Source organism: Vulpes vulpes, chromosome 12 (assembly GCF_048418805.1).
Source record: "Vulpes vulpes isolate BD-2025 chromosome 12, VulVul3, whole genome shotgun sequence".
NCBI lineage: Eukaryota > Metazoa > Chordata > Mammalia > Carnivora > Canidae > Vulpes > Vulpes vulpes.
Genome location: NC_132791.1, coordinates 9,681,342 through 9,706,016, shown reverse-complemented (window position 1 = coordinate 9,706,016; position 24,675 = coordinate 9,681,342). Strand labels below are relative to the sequence as shown.

The following is a 24,675-nucleotide window of genomic DNA, read 5'->3' as shown; positions in this document are numbered from 1 at the left end:
CCTTAAAGGAGTTCCCAGCTAATCAGTAAGCTGAGCTGGTTTGGCATCTGTCTTACATTACCAAGGAGCTGGGCATCTGCAGGCTGAGCTCATACTGGGGAGGCATCAACAGGTCCTTGATCTGCCTTCACACTGTCATTGCCAAATGACAGGGGAGCAGCATAGGGCATGGTTCAACTATGAGGTGGCAGGTTCTGAGGACAAAGCTTGCAGGGATAATTTTTTATTGGAAATTCTTTCATTTCAATCCTTTGTCAAATATTCTAACTGCAGGTTGTCTTCCAACTCTAAAAAGTGAAGGCAAATCTATATTTTTTCACCTTATGATTTCTCCCAGATTATTATTATTTTATTATTATTATTATCATCATCATCATTATTGTATTTGTTGTTAAGTTTTTCTCAGATAATTAGGAGATCAGAGATTTCCTACATTTTGGGGCCATTTCCTACATTTTGTTCTGGGCCCCATTAGTTGATAAACCAACTCTACCTCTTGAATTTTCTGTTTCTATTAATGGCACCATCTGATGATGTTTCTAATCTCTTTGGTTTTTTAAAGTAATTTCCCATCCAGGAAGATTTTCTTCCCAGGTGTTCTTTCTCCATTGTCTGGTTGAGACCTATTTGAAAGCCTATAGTATTGGAGATGGGAAGGAGATGATCTTTATGGGTGAGAAAATACTCAATTATGCCCAAAATGTTGGTTGTCTCAGCCATTTTCATTAATAGTCTTGGAGTAACCCTAAACTTCATTTTCTTTCATAATCTATTGTATCTAATTAGTTATAAATAAAGTCAGTTTCTTAAAATACTATCTGTATACGCATTCTTTGGCCAGAACTTTCAATGAATCCCTATCATGGTTGGAATCCAAATGCATTCACCTACCCTTTGACCCAGTGATGAACACTTTTAGGAATTTATCTTACAAATACAGTCACACCAATGCAAATTGACCTACTTGCAAAATTACTTATAGCATTATATGTAGTAGTAAAAGATAGGAAATGATTAAATGTCATTTAATCAGGGACAGATTAGATAAATTATGATTCATACGTACAGTGGGTTACCATTCAGGTAGGAAAAAAAGGAAATTCTTTGCAAACAGATGGTTAATGATCTATAAACTATACTGTAAAATGATAAAGCTAAAATTTAAAAGAAGGATATACATGCACACATACACACATGCACATGTTTTCTTCTGTATCCCTGGAAGCACACCTAAGAAACATCAATTGCCTGTGGAATGGGGAATGGGGGATAGGAGATAGTCAAACTGCCAGGTGCCAATTCTGGTTCCACACAACCCACATCATCTGGGACCTCAGTGAAAAAAGTAGTGTGCCACCTCCATGTGTTGCTTTCTCAAGTTAGCCTTTCCTCACTTTTTGGATTCACTGAGTCATGGTGACATTTGTAATGACAACATCCTTTCCACCTCTCTCTCCTTCAAGTCATCAGGTTCTGACTTAAAGGACGCAAATGAGGTATAATAGCAAAACTTGTGCTGCAAGGGGGTTGCCCCACCAGTCTAAATACCTGCCCACTGCAGCTCTGGGAGTGAAGTTACTTGTCCTTAGAAATAAATGCCAGCACCAGAGCCCTCCTGACCAGAAGCCAATGCCACCTTTCTTCTTTCCTGGAATGATGTACATGTGGAGGGCTGCCTCTCTTGTGGGGTGGGGTTCCTTAGTCCCCAGAAAGGAATCCTTGTCCTCTCCAATGCTAGATCTCTGAAGCCTCCAGGTGAGATGTTGCTTAGAAGGTCTGAAAGTGTATTTATGGTTTGGTGTCCTTTCAAAACCTGCCTTGATCCTTAAATGAGTTCTCTTTCCAGCTAATACTATCCTCTAATGTATCCTCGGACTATGAAATGTTCATTGGCAGGTGTTCAGTCTTCATTTTGCACAAATTTCATAAGGTCTGGGTCCAGAGGCCTTTCCTAGTGCAGAAATTTTGTGCTCTTCACACGTGACTTTGCCAGGAAAATGGTAAAACTCTATCTACATACTTTTTCAGTCCACCGAAACAGTACCAGAAACAATGTGCTATCGGAATCATAATAATATAGTGATAGCTAACGAGTATTTAACTATGTACTCTGTCCCATGCATTAGTCCAAGCACTCAATTTGCATTATAACCCTTATAATCCTCAGAGTAGCTCTATGTAGTAGCTACAATTAGCATTTCTATTTTAGAGATACAACAGCTGAGACCCACACAGGTCAAGTCATTTGCCCAAGGTTACACAGGTACTAAGTGGAGAAGCTGGGATTTGAACCTGTGTAATCTGTCCCAAGCCCTTAAACACTTTACACTCTATACCAAGTGTTCCTTGCAAGCTATTATGATACATTGATCTTCATGGAATGGCTTTTTGGCCCTCATCAAAGATTTTCCTCTTTAGGGCCACTCACTTTCAACCTGACTTAATGTCCTGGATCTCACTCACATAGCTAACAAATGAAAATACAAGTTTTTTTTTTTTTTTTTTTTAAGATTTATTTATTTATTTATTTATTTATTTATTTATGATAGAGAGAATGAGAGAGAGAGAGAGGCAGAGACACAGGAGGAGGGAGAAGCAGACTCCATGTTGGGAGCCCGACATGGGACTCGATCCCGGAACTCCAGTATCACGCCCTGGGCCAAAGGCAGGCGCCAAACCACTGAGCCACCCAGGGATCCCCGAAAATACAAGGGTTTGGAACCGGGCAGTCTGGATCTCAAGGCCAGGCATCTGATCATTATGCTAGCTAGACTGCCTCTCTGGGGTGAGACTGGTATGGTGGACACTTTATTACAAGTGAGGCCCATACTCCAATGTTGAGCTTAAGCGAACTAGGTTGTTCATGGAGCACAACATTGGTGAGAACTTTGGTGTCAGAAAGGCTTGCTTTACCTCCTTCCCACCGAAAGCTCACACTTCAGAGAGATCCATACAGACCCCAGCAGCCTTCACAAGGAGGAGCAGTTTGGTCAGAGCAGGGACTATGATTCTTTCATGTGATTTTGTTGATGCTCCTTGTCCTACGACTTCATCCCTACGAAACATGACCTGGTCAGTGACTTCAGACTGGACCTATCCATAGCACCCCCTTTCTCAAATGTGAATGGAGGGGTCTTATCCTTGATCCTAGGCCCTTTTGTGGGGTGGAAAGAGCTAACAGAAGTTTCAAGCTCTTTCAATGTTCACCTACAGGTCCATCTCCCCCCAGGCAACTGTGCCTACTCACTCAGCCTTGGTGATCTCCATTGAATTCCTGTAAATCTAGTTGTGACTGGCCAAAGCCGACCCATGTGGCCACTTAATGTGAGACATGGGGGATTGTGCTGTGCCCCCAACCAACTCAATACATTTATGCCTTCAACAAATTTATTGAACATTACTTGATACCATGTTACTAGGTAGTAAAAAGAAGATCAGGACCCCTTCTTACCCTAAGGAAGTCATGGACCAATAGATGACAATTACACTGCAGTGAAAAAATCAGCCCTGAAGTCAGTGGGCCATGGAAAGTAGACCTCCAAACTCTTCAAGGGGGAATCATGGAAGTTGCCAAGAGGAGACCAAACTTGATATGACTCATGAAGCTATAAAAGGAGCTTTCAGGATGGCAAGTAGAAAAAGAGCAAGGGAAGGAAAGAGGTATCTAACAGGAAGGCATGTAGAATTGCAACTTATTCAGTACAGCTGAAGTACTCAGCACCTGCAAAGAAGGAGAGGAGATGGGATGGATGGACCCACAGGGATGAGCTAATACAAAGCCCAAATTCCTTCTGAATGTAGGCTTCTTAGTGGGAGGGATTTTTGTCTGCTTAGTGATGTACCACTGGTGCTCCACAGCACCTAACATGGAGGAGTTGCTCAACACGTGTTTGTTGTGTATGAAAGAAATGAATGTGTGTCGATTCCTGAAATGTGAACTTTGTCCTGGAGGACTGAGGCTGTCCTGGAGGATTTTAGGCTCATGAGTGACATGATTAGACATTCATTTTGGATAAACAAATAAAAGGGCTCAAAACAAAGGCTGGATACAAAACAGACATATAAACACCAACCACTTATACATATCAATGTAATTGCTAGTAATAAAATAATAGCAATAAAAACTTAAAATACCAAGTAAGAATGTGCATGATGTACGGGAAGAAACCTGTAAAGCTTGACAGAGAAGTAAAAAAAAGAAGATTTGACTAAATAAAGAGAAACACCATGTTCCTGGGCAGGAAGGCTCATATTGTAAAGATGTCATGCTTCCCTAAAATAATATATAAATTTAATAGGGTTTCAGTTAAAAATCTCAGTGGGATTTTGCGGTGCTTGACAAATAGCTTTTCAAATTCATCTGTATGTATAAATGAATAAGGACAGCCAAGAAAAGTTTGAAACACCAAGAAAATGAGAAGGGAGCTTGCATAACCAGATCAAACAACACTATATAAGTCCATGGTAATTAAAACACTGTGGTGCTGGAGCAAGAACACACGGAAGCATGGATCACATAGAGTATCCAGAAACAGGCTCATGTGTGTATACGGAGTTAGCATATAATGAGAGCTCGCATATACTGAGTACTTACTATGTGCTTGGCACTTCTAAACATTTTGTATTACTCATTTAATCCTCACAAAACTCTGTGGAGGATGTCCTATTGTTATCTCCATCTTAGAAATAAAGCACATGGAGATTATTCTACATGCAAGCTAGTGGGTGCTATTCAGGCTTTCAAACTAAAAGCCTTCATTTTCTTTTTTTTAAGATTTTATTTATTTATTCATGAGAGACACAGAGAAAGAAAGAGAGAGGCAGAGATACAGGAGAGGAAGACGCAGGTTCCATGCAGGGAGCCCGACATGGGACTAGATCCAGGGTCTCCAGGATCACGACCTGGGCCGAAGGCAGACGCTTTAACTGCTGAGCCACCCAGGCATCCCAAAGCCTTCATTTTCAATTGCAATGAAATGGTCTTTCTGCAGGTGAAAACCAGACAAATTAAAAAATATATATATAAGAGATAGACAAATTTGACTATGTAAACATTCAAACAATAAATGGAAAAAAATAATGTTAAAAGAAAAATGAAAACTAAGAAAATATTTGCAGAACATATGAGAGCAAAAGGATATGCAATAACATAATTCTATAATAGTAACTATATAATCATATTAATGTACAATATATGCATAATTATTATATTAATATACAATATATGCAAATCAATAAAATACAAAAATCTAAATAGAAAAAGTAAGGAATCAATATGAACAGGCCAGTTCATTAAAGAAGAAATACAGATGACCAATAAACATATCAGATGCTCAATTTCAATATCAAAGAAATGAAAATTAAAATGAAGTTTTTTTTCTATCAGAATGGCAAAGAGTAAAAGGGTTTATAAATGCCTAAGGTTCCCTAGAACATGTTGGTGGGAACAGTGCCATGCCAAACAATATTGCCTCAGAGCCTGAGGTAAAAGAAAAATCAGTAATACTGATCCTGCCTTGATTTAAAATTCTGTTATTTTGTTCATCATGGACTTCTGTGCATTCATTTTGATTTTTAAAATATTGCACTAAAATATTATTTGTCTTAATTACTGAGTTTTTAAATGCCTCCTTAAATATTGAGCCCAAGGTAAAGTGCCTTATTCATCTTGTCCCGGTCCCAGCCCTAAATGGAAAAATAAATTATTACCACCTTTGAGAATAACTTAAAAATGTAAGTCAACCTGTTAGATGTGGTTAGCCGTTAATTCAGCAATACTTTCTCTAGGAATTTTACCAAAATGTATGACTGGGCAAGTGCGTAGCAATATATGTACAAGGATGCTTATTGTAGCACAGTTCAGAAGAAAAAACTATAAATAATCTAACTGATCATCAGTAGAGGGTTGGTTAAATAAAATATGGTGTATTTGCGCAACGGACTATTATGTAAGTATTAAAAATGATGGCATAGGGGTGCCTGCGTGGCTCAGTTGGTTGAGCGACGGACTCTTGGTTTCAGTTCAGGTCGTGGTCTCAGGGTCATGGGATCAAGCCCCATGTTGGGTTCCATGCTCAGCATGGCATCTGCTTGAGATTCTCTCCCCTTCCTTCTCCTTCTGCTCATCCCCCACTTGTACACACACACACTCTCTCTCTAAAATAAATTAATAAAATATTTTTAAAAAATGATAACATAGAGGTGTGCATAAAGGAAAAGATCCATATTGTATTAAAGAGTAAATTTAAAAAGCAAGAACTATATATGTACGATAATCCCAATTATACAACACACACCCAACGCTGAAAAAGCCTCAAAGAAGCAATGTCTTTATTGGAGTCATATGAAAATGTAGCCAAAGGAAATATTACACTTCCAAAAATCTCACTTATTATAGCAGCCACTCTAAAACTCTCAACTGTCTCTCAAAATTCTTTTTGCTAACTCACCTCCCCATAATTCTCTGACATAGTCTATTTTCCCCATGGTAGTAGACAGTGCCTTATATGCCAGCAATTAATCTACCACGTTCTCCGGGCTCCCAGGTCTTCAGTTCTGTAGCTGTACCTGTCCTCCAGGAGCCCTATGCTTGTAGCGCATTAGCCCTCTTCCCCAGAAGGCAGGTGTAATAGAGGTTTGCTTCCATTTGGGAAACTCCTCAACTTACGAGTTTGCTCCCCTCTGTAGAAGCCCAATTCTTGCTATTCCAGTCTTCCTTGCAGGTCGAGTACAGACATGTGACCTGGGTTTACTCACAGTGAACTGTCCTTGCCCCAGACTTGGAATCAGAAGCCAGGAATACCAAGCATCAGGCACTATGCAGTAGCCAATCTGGTGATGGTGGCAGTAGCCACAAGCAGCCATGGCAGGACCATGGTGGCACCCAGTGCCCAGTGTCTGTGGAATCAGCTGGACAGGCCACTTTCCTGAGTCCAGCAGTGAGGCTGTGGTGTCTCCTCCAGACATGCTCTGCAGTATGACTGTGCTTTGGTTCCGACCATGGAGTCTCCAAGCCTAGTTTTACGGCCTTCCAGAGACTTTGTGAGTGACCTAACATCCTTTCATAAGGATATCTTTTCTGCTTGAATTAGCATTGTTTGCAACTAAGAATCCTGATTCATACATATTTATTTTTGGTGCTGCTACATATGCATTTTGTGGAGGGATCTGATTTCAGCATTTATTATTATACACCTTTAGGTACCCTCCCCCCCCCAAAAAAAATAATCACACAAGCTTATAGGTCAGGCCAAATAAGGTCTTGGGCAGCTTTATTCATCTAGAGCTGTGTAGTCCAATGTGGTAGCTACCAGGCACATGTGGCTAGTTAGATTTAATTAAAAGTAAATAAAATGAAAAATTCAGCTTCTCAGTAACACTACCACATTTCAAGTGTTCAGTAGCCATATATGTCTATTAGGTGTTGGGTTTTTTTTTATTTTTCCATAGTTTTTTATTGACACTTTTTCAGTGTTACATAGGGAAAGGTATTGAGGGTGTAGAAAGGAAAACCATGCATACAAGGGAACGCAGCATCACTTTAGATCTCAGGAAACAGTGGGCATCAGATGGGTCTTTGGGGAAATCGGAAAAGAGGAAATCCAATTAAGAGAAAGACCAACTTAGAGACAAAAGAGAGACTAAGAAATGTAACATCTTCCTGGAACCATAATAGAGAGGCTAAGTAAGCTAGGTCTTATTCTTTTTTAGGAACCATACAGTCTCTGGGAAAAGAGAGGTGGGAAAAAGGAATTCTTCAGAGAATTACTAGTTCACAGAATGAATGAGTAGAATTAGAGAGCCATTGACAAATGTGAGGAACTAGCTGTGTTTAGGTTTTGGCAGGTGGGCAGGGAGTGGCAATAATATCATAGGGCTTCCATTTATTGAATCACAGCTGTTATGTGCCAGAGACCACGCTACACCCTTTACAGAGTGATTCCTAAGCATTGCAGCAACCCCATAAGGTAGGTATCATTATTATTGTTATCATCATCATTAGCATTCCAGTCTTGTAGAGGACGACACTGGACTACAGGTTAAGAAGCTTGTCCTGGGGGGATCTCTGGGTGGCTCAGCGGTTTAGTGCCTGCCTTTGGCCTAGGGTGCAATCCTGGAGTCCCAGGATCAAGTCCCACATCGGGCTCCCTGCATGGAGCCTGCTTCTCCCTCCTCTTGTGTCTCTGCCTCTCTCTCTCTCTCTCTCTCTGTCTATCATAAATAAATCAATAAATCTTAAAAAAAAAAAAAAAAGAAAGAAAGAAACTTGTCCTGGGACGCCTGGGTGGTTCAGTGGTTGAGCAACTGCCTTTGGCCCAGGGCATGATCCTGGAATCCCAGGATCAAGTCCCACATTGGGCTCCCTGTGTGGAGCCTGTTTCTCCCTCTGTCTGTGTCTCTGCCTCTGTGTGTGTGTGTGCGTGTCTCATGAATAAATAAATAAAATATTTTTAAAAAAGAAGCTTGTCCTGTCCCGGCAAGTGGCAGGGTTGGGAAAAGGACTGAAGCCTGCCAGGCTCTGAAGCCAAAGTGCGTTACACATCCCTACTTTTCCACGCTGCAAATTTCCAAGAGGGGTCAGGTGAGGGTGACTTGGGAGTTTACAAATTCCCAGTGAAAGCTAAAGAACAATAAGGAGATTCAGATCTGAGCAAGATAACTTCTAAATTTCACAGAATTATTGGATCTTGCTCTTAGAATTTCCAGGGAATGGAGAGAAAGTGGGGAAGAACCAGTGAAATGGTGGGAGGTAATTTTGATTGGGGGATTTCTTTGTGGAAGGGACCTGGAAGGGAAGAGGCAGGCCCTGCGGTGGATACTAGACAGCAATCCGGTAGTTGGGGTGGACCTGGGGCCTGACGTCGCCAACCATGCCAAGAAGCTGGGCCAGGACACGTTCACAGTTTCTCTGCTGGGAGCTCTGCATGCCCTGCACCTGGCATCTGGTAGCCTGTTCCACTGAAGCCAATAGGTTCCCCTGGGAGCCCATGGCCACCTGTTGCTTGCTCTGGAACTCTTGCTCTCGTTCTCTGTGGTACAGCTCCACCTCCATCCGTGCCTCCTCCTTTGCCTGCTTCAGACCCCGGGCCTTCCTCTTTCTGGCATCTGCCACCTTCTCAGCTTGCAGGAGCTGCTGGATACCCTGGGACTGACTGGCCATTTCTGTGGTTATGGCTGATGCTGTTTTGGATGCTACCAAGGTACCAGATGGCTCCCCCACCCCCACCACACACGCACCCTCCCTAGTTCTCCCCTTTCACCAGCTCCTTGCTGCAGTCATCCACTACCCCTGGGTCTTCGTCTCTTAGGTATTGAGCAGTGAGATTTAGAACATTTCCATGACCACAATCTAGAAGTTCTTTGGATTTCACCTGTCCACCTCATTGAACCATCACAGAGAGTAAAAGACCACATTGGAGTATATTCATTGCAGCACAGACATTTAATGTTCACAGATGAGTAATCTTGCTAACCAGAGAGGATATGTTTTATTTTCAATATTTAAATTATTCTTGTTTGCTTGGTCTGTGTCTTCCAACCTCCCTTTTCCCTCTCTCTTTCTTTGCCAAACCCATGCGGTCAATGTGTTCAAGTTATTTGGGCATATGTCATGAGTTTCTGTGAAAGTATTTGACCTGTCAACTTCACAGGGTTGTTATGAGCGTAAGAATATAATTGAGTAGGGGCTTTCATGTTTATGACTGGTATGGAATGAGCCCTGGGATGAGATGATCCTATGATTTGAATCATTTGACTTTGAGCAAATCACTCAACTTTTCCTGGGTTCCAGTTTCCTCACTGGTCAACTGAAGAAGTCGAATGAGATCATTTTTTATTTTTATTTTTTAAAAACTCTTCTTTTTTTTTTAAGATTTTATTTATTTATTCATGAGAGACACACAGAGAGGCAGAGACACAGGCAGAGGGAGAAGCAGGCTTCCTGTGGGGAAGCTGATGGGTGACTTTGATCACAACCTGAACCAAAGGCAGACGCTCAACCATTGAGCCACCCAGGCGTCCTGAGATCATTTAGGGTCTCTTCCATTACCAACATTCAGAGATTCTCTCATCCCACGTGTAATCCGGAGACTTTATTTATTTTCTCTTCAAGGGAGCTGAGAATAGAGTTCTGGGGGCTGGTGGGCAATGGTCACGGAGGTAGAGATGATATGGGGATGAGCCTTTATTCAAGATCTGATGTGCAGGTGCCCATTTTACAGGTGTTGAAGCTTAGGATGTGAAAGGCAAAATAACAAAGGGAGGGTTCAAAGCACAACCTCTTCCTCAAATTACCCAATTGTTGCATCTTTACTGCCCTGTAGTTAATGTTTAAACATTCAGAAGCAACTTGCAAATATGTTTGAAATCTGCACTTTCTCTTTGGGTGATCCAGCTTCATGCTTGGCAACTCCTTTCTTGCTCTGGGAACACAGTCTTCCTCCCAAAACACCGTGTGTTCTTTTAAAAAATTCAAGCACATATTTTCAAGTTACCCTTTTGGGTCAGCCACCTGGTCTATCCCAGCGAAAGACTACTCGAGCCCCTGACAGGGTTTTCTATTCAGGAATTCAAATGCACAGAGTATCAACCAGTGTCTAGTGAATCTCCTGCTCCCACAGCTTTTATTACCAAATTCAAATGGGAGGCCAAAGCTTCCTGAGAAGCAAGGGTATTATTCTACGTGAGAGGGTATTAAGCTCTGACGGATTTGGTAGTTGAGAATGTCTTTTTTCGCACTCTCTCATAGGAAAAACGGATGTTCTCACTGTCAATAGGGAACTGTATTATGATAACAGCAACATTTATTGTCATTAAGCATTTTCCGTGTAGGAAGTATTTTATGGACATCCTCATTTTCCAAATGTGGACACAGGCACAGAGAGGTTTAGTGACTTGCCTTGCCTTAGTGTTCACCGTTAATCCATGGCTTTGAGAGGATTTGAAACTTAGAGCTACCACATGTAGATGGAAAATGATCACAGCACACAGAAGGAAGAGGTGGGAGGAACTGACAACAGTCTTGTCCCAGTGGCAGCAATTGGGTCCTAAGGTCAGCCGTGCCCAAGGCAAATCTACCTCTGCACTTGAAGTGGCGAGTGGCCAACATTTGGGGGGTCAGTTTTTCTTTCACCTTCAAGAATCCTACTTGATAGAGACTTGTTTTAATTAATGCCACCAATGCAAGGATACATAAACTTAGTGAAAGGATACGTTTAAATTCAGGAATATGTAGAAAAATAATTCAATGATTTTTTTTTTTTTCCCCTGGCTAAGATGAAGACCTGTGAGAGGTGGCTCACGGGTCAGGTTCACCCCACCCCCCTTCCTCATCCTGGAACCTAAGCCCTGAACTGTAGTGGAGAAATAATTTAATGTGGCATTTCGCTGAAACATCCTGTAGATATTTTAGGTATTTGCACAGGGAATTTTTTGACCTTTGAATAATATATGTGCTGAGAAAGGTCTTGGGATATTTTAACATGTTGAACTGAGATAGGCCTGAAGGGGTTTATTTTGGTCTCTGTTGGCTGCTACTTTTTTCAAATCCTATTGGAATTTTTTAGTTTCTATGAGGACGCATTCAGGATTTTTGTTTGTTTGTTTGTTTTTACTGCAACAAATTTCATGCTATTGGATTGTCCTTGTATCAAAGGTGACAGGCAGCCAGTTGATAAACATTCCAGAAGCAGGTTCCATTAATGCTCTAGGTGCATTAATGCTGACCTGAGGTGGCCACCTGGACCTCTAGTAGGCACCTCCAACCTAATGTGTCCCAAATTGGGTGCTGGGCACTTAGAATGGACACATGCCTTTCCAACATTTCAAACATGAGTCTAATTCTTTGAAAACATAAGTACAGGTGATCATAAATGTGTATAGAGCAGTATCATTACAGGCATCTTGAAGTCTGATCTCTTCCACAGCTGGTTTTTGATTAAGGAGATGAATATGAAAAAAAAAAGGAGATGAATATGATAAAACCTACTGCATCAGCCCTTTAGTGGAGGAGACCGTGATTCTGCTTTCAGGGCTGAATTAGAGACCTCAGCTTAAAGCTGGGGATCAGTTCAGAGTGGCTATTTAGCCAAAAACTTGAGACAGATTTACCCAGAATGCAAGTCCCCTGGCTGGAGCTTGGCATCTCTGGAAGACCTGTTAACCTTTCTGTGCAATTGGGTGACCAGAAAATACATTTCTGTTAGAAAAAAAAAAAAAGAAAATATATTTCTGTCCCCTAAGACCTTTTGTTTCCTAAAAAGACAAATTGCATGGTGGAATTTTGTAGGGGAGAATGCTATGACTTTGTCTTAAATTATATTAAGCCTGATTTTCTTCCAAAAATAAAAGCATGTGAGCTCTCTTTGTCTTGCTCACTGCTGAGTTCCTAGAGCCTGTCGCAGTGTTTGCATACAGCAGGTATCCAATATTTGTCTCTTGAATGAAGAAATGCACTAAAGTGGTGAGCAAATGCCTTAAGGAGACAGAAGCCATCTGGCCCAGGAGATTTTGGAGCTGAGTAGCAAAGGATAAGTGGGGGGTCTTGGTGAAAGAAGGGAGCATGGATGGGGGAAAGGAATCACAATAAAAGGAAACAGTCTGCTCAAAGGAATGGAGGCGTAGACTTCAAGGACCTAATAATTCATAGCAGGAATCCATGAGTAAAATCTTGCATAAGGTAATAAATGACAAACTTTCACAAAGTGCAAATAAAACCCCAATTCATAAATGCCCTGCTGTGGACATTGGCCAGAAGTTGGACTTTAGACACAACATACGCATTATATTAGGCCAATTACCTTTGTGAGGTGATGAACCATTTCTGGAAGTTGGCAGGTTCCTCCCTGCTGGTTTTATAAGGCTATTGCATAATGTCGACCTATTCTAGAATGTTGCCTGGGGCTGCCTCACCAGGAGTACTCATGAATCAAAGACCGGTCAGGAAAATACACTAACCTTCTGTGTTTGATAAAGTGGGAAATTCTTCTACAGTTGGTCTTTGGCAAACTGCCAAATTTTTGCCAATAATGTTCTTCTGAGACTATGAACCTGGCTTAAGAAATCCAAGACAACTTTTGGAAATAACTGTATCACATTCATCATCTTTGCAGAAGTTAGTGTATACGTACAGGGTCCTTCGGGAAGAGTGATCACCCTTTCTCTCCCCGTAGGATGCTCCACAAAAGCTAAAGGGGGGTTCAGTCATTTCCAAAGATCAGGGCGCTGGGCCCGCTAGATTATATACCCTACACTTGTGAGGCTGGGGAAGTCGGCGATCTTTCTAACCAACCGCATATCCTGAATAGTACTCATTTACCAATGGGGGGAAAAAGTGTAACATCCTTGATGCAAACCATCTGGTGCCAATTCAGATTGCTATTCCTGAGGTGCTTGCCTACGGTTTCCGGTTAGGGACCATCAAATGCTAACCAACCTTTCTGGAATATGAATTTTTATTAGGTACTGCAGATGTTAACTAACCACATGCAGAGTGCACATGAAAGTTAACATATATGCATATACATACAGACACACACTGTCTGGGCTGAACTATTTTAAAGTAATTATAGAGGAATCGGTACCTTAATTCCTGATTTTTTTTTCCCTTAATGGTCCCATCTGTGCCTCTACTGCCAATGAATAATGGAGTCAGTAAGGCTGCATGAACAAATCAGCTTATATTGGACATGTTTCCTCTCTTTTCTGCGTCAGATGATGGTGTTCTCAAACATCTTGGAGTAGCTTAGTTTTCAGCAAAGGTAACCTTTATCTTTTCCTTTCCACTTTCTCCCTCTCCCAAAAATAGAGGGAAAAAATGATTCATGGCCCTAATACCTTAATTTCCCTTTCGTTGTATTCACTAGAAAGAATAGTGGACTGAATTTTTAAATTAAAGTAAAATGATAAATTAGGATATTCTTACCTTTGCATTAGACTACCTAATTATCCTTCATCACAATGGGCCTCAGGTGTCAGTTCTGTTAAGCTTAATTTATTACCAATGGTAATTAAATCTTAGAGATTGTATCGTACAAGGTTTAATCATATCATACTGTTACATGTATTCTGAAGAGAGTTAAAGTTAGAGTTAACACCTGGGCTGCATCACATATGCACATTTACAGGTACAACATGCATCAGGAGAGAAGAGAGAGTAAGACCCCTGTCTTGTTTTGGCCTGAGGTGCCAAGGTGTGAGGTGACCTTGGGTTTGATTCTTGTTCCAGCTATAGGGCTGGATGGGGACTGCAGATGGTGCCACAAAGGACATCTTGGGCAGATGGCCAACCAGGTCTGTGCCTTGGGAAGCCCAGCACCTTAGTGCCTTCAGCAGGACTCATTTGGCACAAAGCACAATGAGACGGGAAGATTCCTATGAGACTAGACTTCCTCAAGGCAAGTTCAAGCTACCTGCTTCGTTGTGTGTGGGACTGGATGCTATGCAAGGATCAATGACAGTGAAAGACTACACATAAGAGCAATGATCCTTCCATATGCTCTTTGCCCTGTGTTTTCCCCAAAACTCTTGAGTACATTGCTTTAGAAGACAGGCAGGGTACGATGGTGTGATGGAAACAGCACCAGCTTTAGAATCAAGCTAGGAGGCTCCGTGTGTGACCCCTCAGTGTGTGAGCAGCTCAGCCCTACAGTATCCTCACCATGTCCTCACATGTTCATTGAATATAATAACAGCTTTGTGACAAGATCTATATGATGACTAAGGAGACACCCCTTAAGAAAAAATTAGATTTTACTTATAATTGATTGCTGTCATCTAAGGGGAGGAGGTGGATGATAGTCATTAGAAGACTTTTTGTTTGCTTATTAGATTGATGGATTGTGGGATTGCAAGTTTGGAAGAGTTAGGATGGAGCTAAATTGCTTTCACTCATTCCTTCGACACATGGTCAGTTGGGATGTGAGTGAATAGGGGAGACAAATACCCGGATAGCACCGTTTACCTTTTAGTTAAGGGAGGTAGATAATATGTAAATAGTCAAAAAGAAAAACAATATAATATTTGCAATGATGAGTATGCTAGGCAGAAAAAGCCAGGGAAAGGGGTAGAGATAGGATAGCGGGGTGGGGGCAGGGAGGTGTCCATCTAGACAGGCTGCTCAGAAGACGCTTCTCTCTGGGTCATTGGAGCAAACCATGCAAAACTCATGATTAAAGAGTGTTTTGGGCAGAGGTCGCTGAAGTGCAAAGACCCTGCCGCTGGGATGAGCCAAGTATGTTTGCTGAATTTTCCAGGGAGTTCAACAGACCAGGAGTGAGTAGAGTGAGGGATTCGTGGTAGGAGGAGAGGGCTGAGGGGTGGGCAGGGTCCAGTTATGTGGGGAGGCTTGGACAAGAGGTTTGGATTTTATCCTGAGTGGGGTGGGAACCACTTGAAGGGTTTTTAAGAGAATGCTCTGGTTGATGCTGCATTTAAAAAGGGTGGGGGAGGGAACTAGAAGGAATTGGAAGCTGAGACACAGGAGTAGAGTGATTTAGGTGCATCTTGGAAGAGGATCGAGGGGAAACATACCCCCATTGCCTTGGCTAGAGAAGGACCTTGAGGAGAAGAGAAATGGCCAAGGTACATTTCATTAGGTTGTTCAGAGTGTGGTGTGTGATGGAAACTCTTACTTCCTCTCTCCTAGAGAAGCTTCAGGAAATTCTTCCCTGGTCAACAGTGCTTTAGGGTGAGTGGAGCCTGTATGGTGAGTGTGAGATGCTACATCTGACTTGATGGCAAAGCAGGGTGAGAATAAGTGTGACACATGTGTAAACACCCTAGCACATGCAAAGCAGAAATTCATTACGTATGCCTTCCTTTCCCCATCCCTCATCCTTCGTCCTTGCTTTGCTTTCATTTAGTGTCTAAGGTCATCTCCTCATTTGTGGAATGACATTGAACCAGCCTGAGTGCATCCCTTTCAAGGATAACAGTTTATAGTCCTAGGATTCTCTTATGCCCCACAGAAGAAAACTCACTCTATGTAAATTTGCCCTTAATTTTAATCATGGCATCTCACATAATCATTTGGGGATCAATCTGGAAATCATCAGGGGATTCCTCTTTCCTTTAACCGCTCCCCCAGATAGTGATTGTGTAACCACACAGAGGAAAGATTCTTGCTTTTGATGCTGCAGGGGATGGAAAGTTGCTGCCATCTGCCACGTAGCCAGCACCATAATTTCTTTTGCACCACAAAAGAAGGCTTGGAGGAGACTAGAGGATGGTTCTGGGTAGCCCCGACGTATATCCAGTGGTGAGTGCACATTGCCTAGGGGAGACGCAGCCACGTTTGAGTAGTCCCCTTAAAGAACAGCTAAAACAGATTCTAGATGATTTAACCTTGACTTAATGAAAGCCCAAGGGAAAGACCATAATTACAACCTACTTCTCTTTTTCTTGGCAGAGTCTAGAGTCCATTTTGTTTTCCTTTCACTTAAGGTACCCCTCCTACTCGATTATCTGCTTTTTAGATAGCGGCTTTAAATGTTTTAAGAATCTTACAGTTATTTTTCCTCTCGTCTATATCCTGGGGAATCAATCTGGACTGCCACAAGCAATACATCATAACTGGCACCCTGCAGCTGGTCGAAGGAGAATAAATCACAAATTGAATATTTAACCTAACAGGACTGTGCTAATAGACAGCCATTTGGCACATGTGTCTATTTAAATTTAAATTAATTACAGTTAAATAATGTTAAAATGTAGTTCCTCAGTCATATTAGACACATCTCAAATGCTCAATAGCCACATGTGGCTAGCATAGATATAGAGTATTTCCCTCAGTGTGAGCAATTCTTTTTTTTTTTTTTTTTTAGATTTATTTATTTATTCGGGAGGAGGAGGGTCAGAGGGAGAGAGAAATCCCAAGAAGACTCTCCACTGAGCTCAGAGCCTGACATGGGGCTTGGTCTCATGACCTTGAGATCAGGACCTGAGCTGAAACCAAGTAGGACATTTTAGCTGACTGTGCCACAGGCACCCCTCATTGCAGGCAATTTTATCTGACATCCTCGTCGAGGAGTTTTAAGGGCTTGGAGTCAAAAGAAGAGTTCTTTAGAATGGATAAAGAGGCAAGAGGTTCTTGTCAAACAGCTTCCATGACATTTTAATTTCATACCCTTTAGCCACTGACATCTTTAGCAATGGATCTGTGTGCTGGAACCAACTGATTACCCCAGGGGAAGAAAAGTGAAGCTAAGTTTCCTACAATTTCCAAAGTGTTGGTGTTCCCAAGAGCTTAGGTTATTTTGCAAAGTGGCCAAGAGTACTTTCAGCGGATGGAAAGAGGAACCCATCTACTGTAATCACAAGGCCCTACTGCAGTGAACTCAGCCATCCTCATCCCTGGAGAAATAGATGGAAGCCTTCCTGACAAACATATTTACATTGGTCACTTGAAGTAGAGAGCAAAGCAGCTTTCCAAGTGTGAGACTCTGGTGGGCCAAGCTGTTTTTCAAAGAATATAGAGGAATAATGGCAATTCTGTTTCTCAAATACCATGTTGGTCAAGATGAGGCAAATCAGAACTTTACCTTGTTCTCCAAGCATAGCTGAGAGACAATGTTCTTGCCAGCTCTCTGTGCTCTTCTCTTGACTCGGGCAAGTGATTCTGGCTATTGCCCCTGGACACTAGATCCACAGGCTTTTTCCTGGAGTTCCTTTGTGGCTCATGCTGATCCTGCTCTCTGGCAGTTCAAACTCAGGTGCAGCTTGGGCTTACCATCATTTCTGACGTCTTAGTGCTGCAAGAAAGACACATTGTGCATATGTGCCTACTTGCATACTTAGCACGGTGTCCGGAGATTATTGGAAGCTGTCGGTCCAAGGGCTTCCTGCATCTGTTGACTTCAATTAAAAGGCAGCTTCATGAGACAAAACTCCAGCTCAAATCATGTCCTGCAGGGAGCCATGAGGCCTGAGTCCAAGGACTTCTATTTTTAAAGCTGTAGAATTGGGCACAGAATGGTTCAGTAAAATGCCTGTAGTCACACAGCAAGTTAAGTAGAATAAACGAATGATTTTTTTAAACTCGAATTTCTGTTGCATGATTTAGAACTTTGTTCCCTTCATTCTGTTCTACCCTTTATAAAGATGGTTTGTGCGCCCAGGGGGAAAGGGAAGATGGTGTAGATACTGATTTTCACTTAATAGCTTTTCCTTGGAATGTTTATTAGTTTCATTCAAAGCGTCAGTGGCAAGTTGGCCTTCATGCACCTTGTCATCGTGCTGACAGTGGGAAGAAGAGAAGCAGGACAAAGACTCATTTTTTCCCTGACCTTCTGGACAACAACTTGGGTTAGCCTTCTGTTTGTGTGCAACAGGCTTCAGAGGACAGGCCATCTCTCTGGCTCTCAGATGTTAAGGAATGGGGCCAAATGTGAAGAAGAAAGCCAAGTAGGCGTTTCTCCCATGGTGGTTATCTTTAGTCTATGGTGAGATCATTTCCCACTGTGAGAAAGTTGCCTGTTCAAGGGCTATGGGCCAAATTCGCACTGGTTTATGGAATCTGGAAAATCACCAGTCATCCCAGCTTCGAGGATCACACTTCTTCAAGGCATAAGCAGGGTTAAAAATCCCTGTGTTTTTACCTTGCCTTTGTCTGTCTATATGGAAAATAAGTCCCAGGGGCCTGGTCTTTTGACCGGAAAATGGTTATAAACACATATATTTGGGAACGCATGTATAAACACACTCTGCAGAAGCAGTCTCTTTTTTTCTATAGTGACTATGAACATGAGAGCAATTGATACTTTAGGTTTAAATTGAATGAGTTGATAATGCATTAGAAGACATGTTCAAACAGTGGTCTAGACGTTATAGGACTTCTTTAACAGTCACCACAGCCAAACACTAGTCCAAGTGAAGTGAGTTACCTTTTCTTCAATTTTAGTGGAAGGCAGTGACATGCAGCCACATTCGCTTCATAAATGAAAGGATTTGACCACCATTTTCTGAAGGCTGGGTTAAGCATCTTTCCCCTTTGACCACATCTAAAATGTTGGTATGAAAGTGCAACCCTTGTGCAGTTAGCAGAAAAGAATGAAGTAGCCTTAAAGAACTGAAGAGCTGCCCAGTTTGGCCATATCATTTGCATACCAAGCCCAGCCATTCTAATCTTTAACATCACTGTGGGAGGACTAGAAAGCATTTGAAAATTGATTAGGAAGGAAGACAACACAGCCAAAGATTCTTTTTTATCTCCCAGGAGACATGGTTTGGGAAGGTCTTTGCCCGGAAACATTCTTTCTCACCCTAAATCCTAAGAGAAACAAGAGGAAGGCTAGGGATCACTGTTCTGAACTGAAGGCATCAAAGGGGGCCTGGGAACCGTCTGATCAGAATGGCTTATGGAGATGTGGTGGAAAAGACAGAAGGCCCAGGGGTCAGTATGACCAACAGCTCAGGTAGCCTGAGGGCCCATCACAACTAGAAAGGAGTGACCTGTGTCTTTGTCCTATGACAGCACAGCTAGGACTCACTGACTCCATGACCATGTGGCCAAGGGTGAGGTCTGGCTTGATTTTGCAGAGAAGAGTCATTGCTTGACTCTGCCAAGCGTGCATCTGAAGAGAGGCAGAGGTAAATGAAATGTTAGAGACAGCAGGAGCAGCAGTCACTGTAAACGGAAATGAAGCAAGCCAGGGGTCCTGCCACAGACAAAAAGAAGTAAGCCAGACACATAAGAATGAAAGGTCAAAGGAAAACAGGACCAGGGCTAGAACTGGGGCTTTGCTAATTTTAGCCAGATACACTTACTGACCTCATAGTAGGAGGAATTGATGATCCAGCAAGAATAATAACTAGTTAAGAATAATAGCTAGTTAACCCACACTGTAATTAGTACATTTTGACCCTACATTGTTTAGCAAATCTATAAGTAGTTTGCCCACAGGGTTCTAAAGCACGGGCTTTCAAAGAACCAAATTAAAGAACCCCATTCAAACATTATTACTAATCTGAAAATGGATGGTCTTCATCCAGTTTTAAGGTTTTATTCTAGGTTTTCTTGAAGCCTTTGGAACCCAAAATTTCTGGGACCAGGTGGATGGATACCAACTTGCCTAATAAGGCATTAGTGCCTAGGAATGGAAAATCTTGTTTGTGTCTTCGAGATGGCAGGAGACATGGACCATCATTATGTAATCGGCCCTTAATCCGAAGGACACTACTGCTGTACTGCTGTCTCTATATAGTTTCTGATGTTAGTATTGCCAAAAAGAATACTTATTCATTAAGCACCAGCTATATGCAATCGACTGTATTTGCCACACATTTCTTTACATAATAATGTTGTGTTTTGCTCATTGCATATCTGGTAGGTAGAACTTCTGTGTCCATTTCATTTTATTTTTAAAAAGATTTTATTTATTCATTTGAGAGAGAGAGAGATAATGAGAGAGACCATGAGCAGGGGCAGGGGAAAGGGAGAGGTACAGGGCTCGGTCCCAGCACCCTGAGATCATGACCTGAACCAAAGGTAGACGTTTAATTGACTGAGCTACCCAGGTGCCCATTATTACCCCCCCCCCTCTTTTTAAAGAAGATTTTATTTATTTGTTCATGAGACACACACACACAGAGGCAGAGACACAGGCAGAGGGAGAAGCAGGCTCCATGCAGGGAGCCCGACGTGGGACTCGATCCTGGGTCTCCAGGATCACACCCTGGGCTGAAAGCAGTGCTAAACCTATTGAGCCAGCTGGGTTGCCCCATTTCCATTTTAAGGATAAGGATATGGTGGGGTAAGTTGTTAAGTAGGATCTTCCTCCCATTTTCTCACAATTGCCCCTAGAGCCTGTTGCTGAGAACTTACAGTTTGGAGAAACAACAGCTGCCATCGAGGACTTGCTGACGTGTGCGCCATTCTTGAGGAATGACCAGAAATAAAAGACATAGAGCTAGGAAAAGAAGAATAAAACTGTCTTGCTTCACAGAATAATGGTTGTTTATATAGAAAATGAAGAAATCTACAAAAAAGTAACTCAGTGAATTTAACAAGGTCTCAAGATAAAAGGTCAGTGTATAAACATCCTTTTCTATTATACTAGCATTGAACAATTGGAAAAGGACTTTTAAAAAATGTTCCACTTATAAAAATGGAATTCCTGGAAAGCATTAGGATCTGACTGATTTCCTTAAGGGAGTCAGCTATCTAGGCAAGTGAACAGAGAACAGTTGCTAGGAAAATAAAGCGCTCTCCACTTTATTACCTCTGAAGAGTTGAGATGACTTAAACAAGCCTTTACACAGACCCAGAGTGATTAACTTTCCCCACACCACACAGCTAAGTCTGTGAACGGGGACGTGTGTTCTGGCTTCACTGACTGAAAAATTTATTGTTTTTTCTCCCCCCACAAGACCCCTGTTCTCTCCATGTGTACTGGGAATGGTGGGAGACTGGATGTACTCTCCATTCCAAGTGCCCAAAGGTTCAAACATTCTTCCCGAACTCCTAGCATTTCCATTTGGTATTAGGTTGGCTTTCAAAGTGCCATACTGTAATAATATTATCTCATATTCACATAATGTATTTTTCTAAGCTTTCCCATATATTTGACTCTCAAAATAACTTGTAGGTAAAGAAAGGCTGAAACGATCTGTTTTATAGATGATATATAGATAGGCTCAGAGGGCTTTTGTCTCCACCAATGTCATATTGCTTATAGGTTCAGAGCTAGAAATGGAACAAAATCTGCTTTGAAAATATCTGTTCATAAAGAGCACCAGACTTGGCTGACATGGACAGATTTCATTAATTCAAATAGTCAGATTGTTGACTTAGACTGTGTCTGAGCATTGGGATCTATTTAAGGAAATGCAGGGTGTTACATCTGTTTACTTATGTCAATGATCCAATAAGATGGAGAAAGGGAAGCTAGGCCTCATGTTTTAGAGAATGCCATCAGTTGTACAAAGAAATAGCAAACTCGTTTGTAATAAACCTATTTTTAAAAGATGTAGATGTCACAGTTGAAGTCTTTACTCATAAAAAGTTGAACTCTTCCTCATCTATGGATATAGAGATCGCAAATTCAAAAAATTTCAGAGTTGGAAAGTGATCTCAGTGTTCTTCCGGTTGAACCCCCCTCTTTCACAATTGAAGGAGATGAAGTGCCAAGATTTTAGCTGATTGCTTATGGTCACACCACTAATTAATGATGGAATTGGTCCTTGAATCCAGAACCAGATTCTAGTCTAGTCCTGTGGTAATACACCTCAAGTGTGGGAACAGTTTCCTCTGTTTTTAGTTTGTATTCGGCAATTTTAATAATAACTTTCAGGTCTCTGGTCTTGAATGGTTGTGATTTTGGAATGCAAATGATGGCAGCTCAGAAACCCTATGCCTGACCCTCTGGAGGGCCATGAGAGAGGACTGCAGAACATGGTCACTCCCAGGGGCTAGTCCATCCCCAGAACACAAAGGCCAGTCTCACATATCACTTTGCTCTATGACTTCTCATCTTAAAGGGCTTCTCAAGGCTGGCCACACAGGCCCTTGAAAATATTGTGGAGTTCTTTGAAGTAAGTTGTTTATTTTTCCCGAAACACATCTGCTAGTCGTCTTGTTTGTGTGTTAAAATGCAAGTGTTTTGGCTGGTGGTTAGAAAAAGAAGCCTAATCAAAAATAAGTATACCAATCTACTATGATATTTCTCATCAGATGTACCATCACCTTCTGTTCATTCATTCAAACTATTTAATGGGTATTTACTGCATGCTAGAAACTGTTCTGCTTACTTGGGAAATAGCAGTGAGCAAAACGAAGTCCTTTGCTATCAAAAAGCTTTAATTCCAGAAGAAAGGGACAGGCAATAAGCAAAGGTATAATTAGTTTTTTTTATATGTCAGATGCTGATGAGTTCTATGACAAAGAGGCAAGGGTAAAGGAGGATAGGGAGTGTGGTATAGATGGTGGTAGCAATTGTGATTTTTCTATAGGATGGTTTAGATGCCTAAGGTTAAGGTAGCATTTGTGCAGAGACCTGATGGAGGTAGAGAAATAAGCTGTGTAGCTACCTGGGAGAAGAACTTTCCAGGCAGAAGCAACACTAAGGCATGGTCTCTGCATTAGGAGACCACTTGGTACGTTCAAGCAACAGCAAAAAGGCCTGCCTAGCTGGAGTGGAGTGAATTAGGTGGACAGTGATGGGTGTTGAGATCAGGGATGTAGCCGGGCCACACAGGCCTCATAAAACAATTTAAGGGATCTTTCCCCCCTTTTATTTTTATTTTCTTTTAAAGACTTTATTTATTTATTCATGAGAGAGAGAGGAGAGAGAGAGGCAGAAACACAGGCAGAGGGAGAAGCAGGCTCCACACAGGGAGCCCAATATGGGACTTGATCCTGGGACTCCAGGATCACGCTCTGAGCTAAAGGCAGATGCTTAACTGCTGAGCAAAATGGGAAAACTGCTAGTGTCCCATTTTCTCCCCCTTTTAAAAGAAGTTTTAAAAATTGAGAAGGTATAATTTACATATAATAAAATGTCCAGGTCTCAAGTACGTGTATTGAAGGGTTTTGGCAATTACATACACTCTGTAATCACCACTCAAAACCAGATAGATACAGAACATTTCTATCACCTCAGAAAGTTCCCTTGTGACATTTTCTTTTCTTTCCTTTTTTTAAGATTTTATTTATTTATTCATGAGAGACACAGAGAGAAAGGTAGAGACATAGGCAGAGGGAGAAGCAGGCTCCTCCCTGGGAGCCTGATGTGGGACTCGATCCTGGGACTCCAGCATCACAATATGAGCCAAAAGCAGATGCTCAACCACTGAGCTACCTGGAGGCCCTCCCTTGTGACATTTTGCAGTCAACTCCCCACCCAGCCCAGAGGCAACCAGGGTTCTGACTTTTATCACTATTCTTGAACTTCATCAAAAAGGAATTATACAGCATGCATGCTTTTGAGTCTGGTTTCTTTTACTCAATGTGATGTTTTGGAGACGTCCCCACGTAGCTGCTTATATCAGTCATTCATTGCCTACTAGTATTCCACTCTATACGTATGTCTTAGTTTATCTGTTGTCCTGCTGGCAGGCATTTAGGATGTTGCTTGTTTTTGTCTATTTTGAATACAGTTGCCACCAATCTTCTTTTTTCTTTTTTAGTACCTTCTAACCACCTCTACCCATTTCCCCTGTCCTTTACCCCCCACTTCTGGCAACCATCAGTATGTTCTTTATTTTTGAGTTTGGCTGTGAACAAGTCTTTTTGTGGATATATGTTTTTCTGTCTCTTGGGTACATATGTAGGAGTGGAACTGCTGGGTCATAGGGTGTATATGTTTAACTTTATATGAAACTGTCAGTTTTCCCAAGCGATGCTGTCATTTTACACTCCTACTAGCAATGTCTACGAATTCCAGTTTTTCTACATGGTCACCAACATTTGTCTTGTCTAGTATGTTTGTTTTGTTCTAATCATTCTGGTAGTTGGAAATGCTCCTCATTGTGGTTATAATCTGCATTTATCCGCCAACTACCGATAATGAGCACATTATCATTATGAAAGCTTTTTTTTTGGCATCTTCATATCCATTTTTTTAATGAAGTTTCTGATCATGAGTTTTGCCTAGTCTTTTAAAATTGGGTTGATTGTCTTTTTATTGTTGTTTGTAGGCATTAAACACCCTATATTCTGATAAGAGCCCTTTAATCTAACTA

At 41.6% G+C, this 24,675-nt stretch overlaps 1 protein-coding gene and 1 pseudogene across 8 annotated transcripts in view; one reads left to right on the top strand and one right to left on the bottom strand.

Moving 5' to 3' along the window:
- Positions 1-24,675, top strand: part of PALM2AKAP2 (PALM2 and AKAP2 fusion) — a 457,899-nt gene that overhangs the window by 66,441 nt on the left and 366,783 nt on the right. The gene's annotated exons all lie outside the window — the stretch shown is intronic.
- Positions 8,709-9,206, bottom strand: LOC112923011 (V-type proton ATPase subunit G 1 pseudogene; annotated as a pseudogene).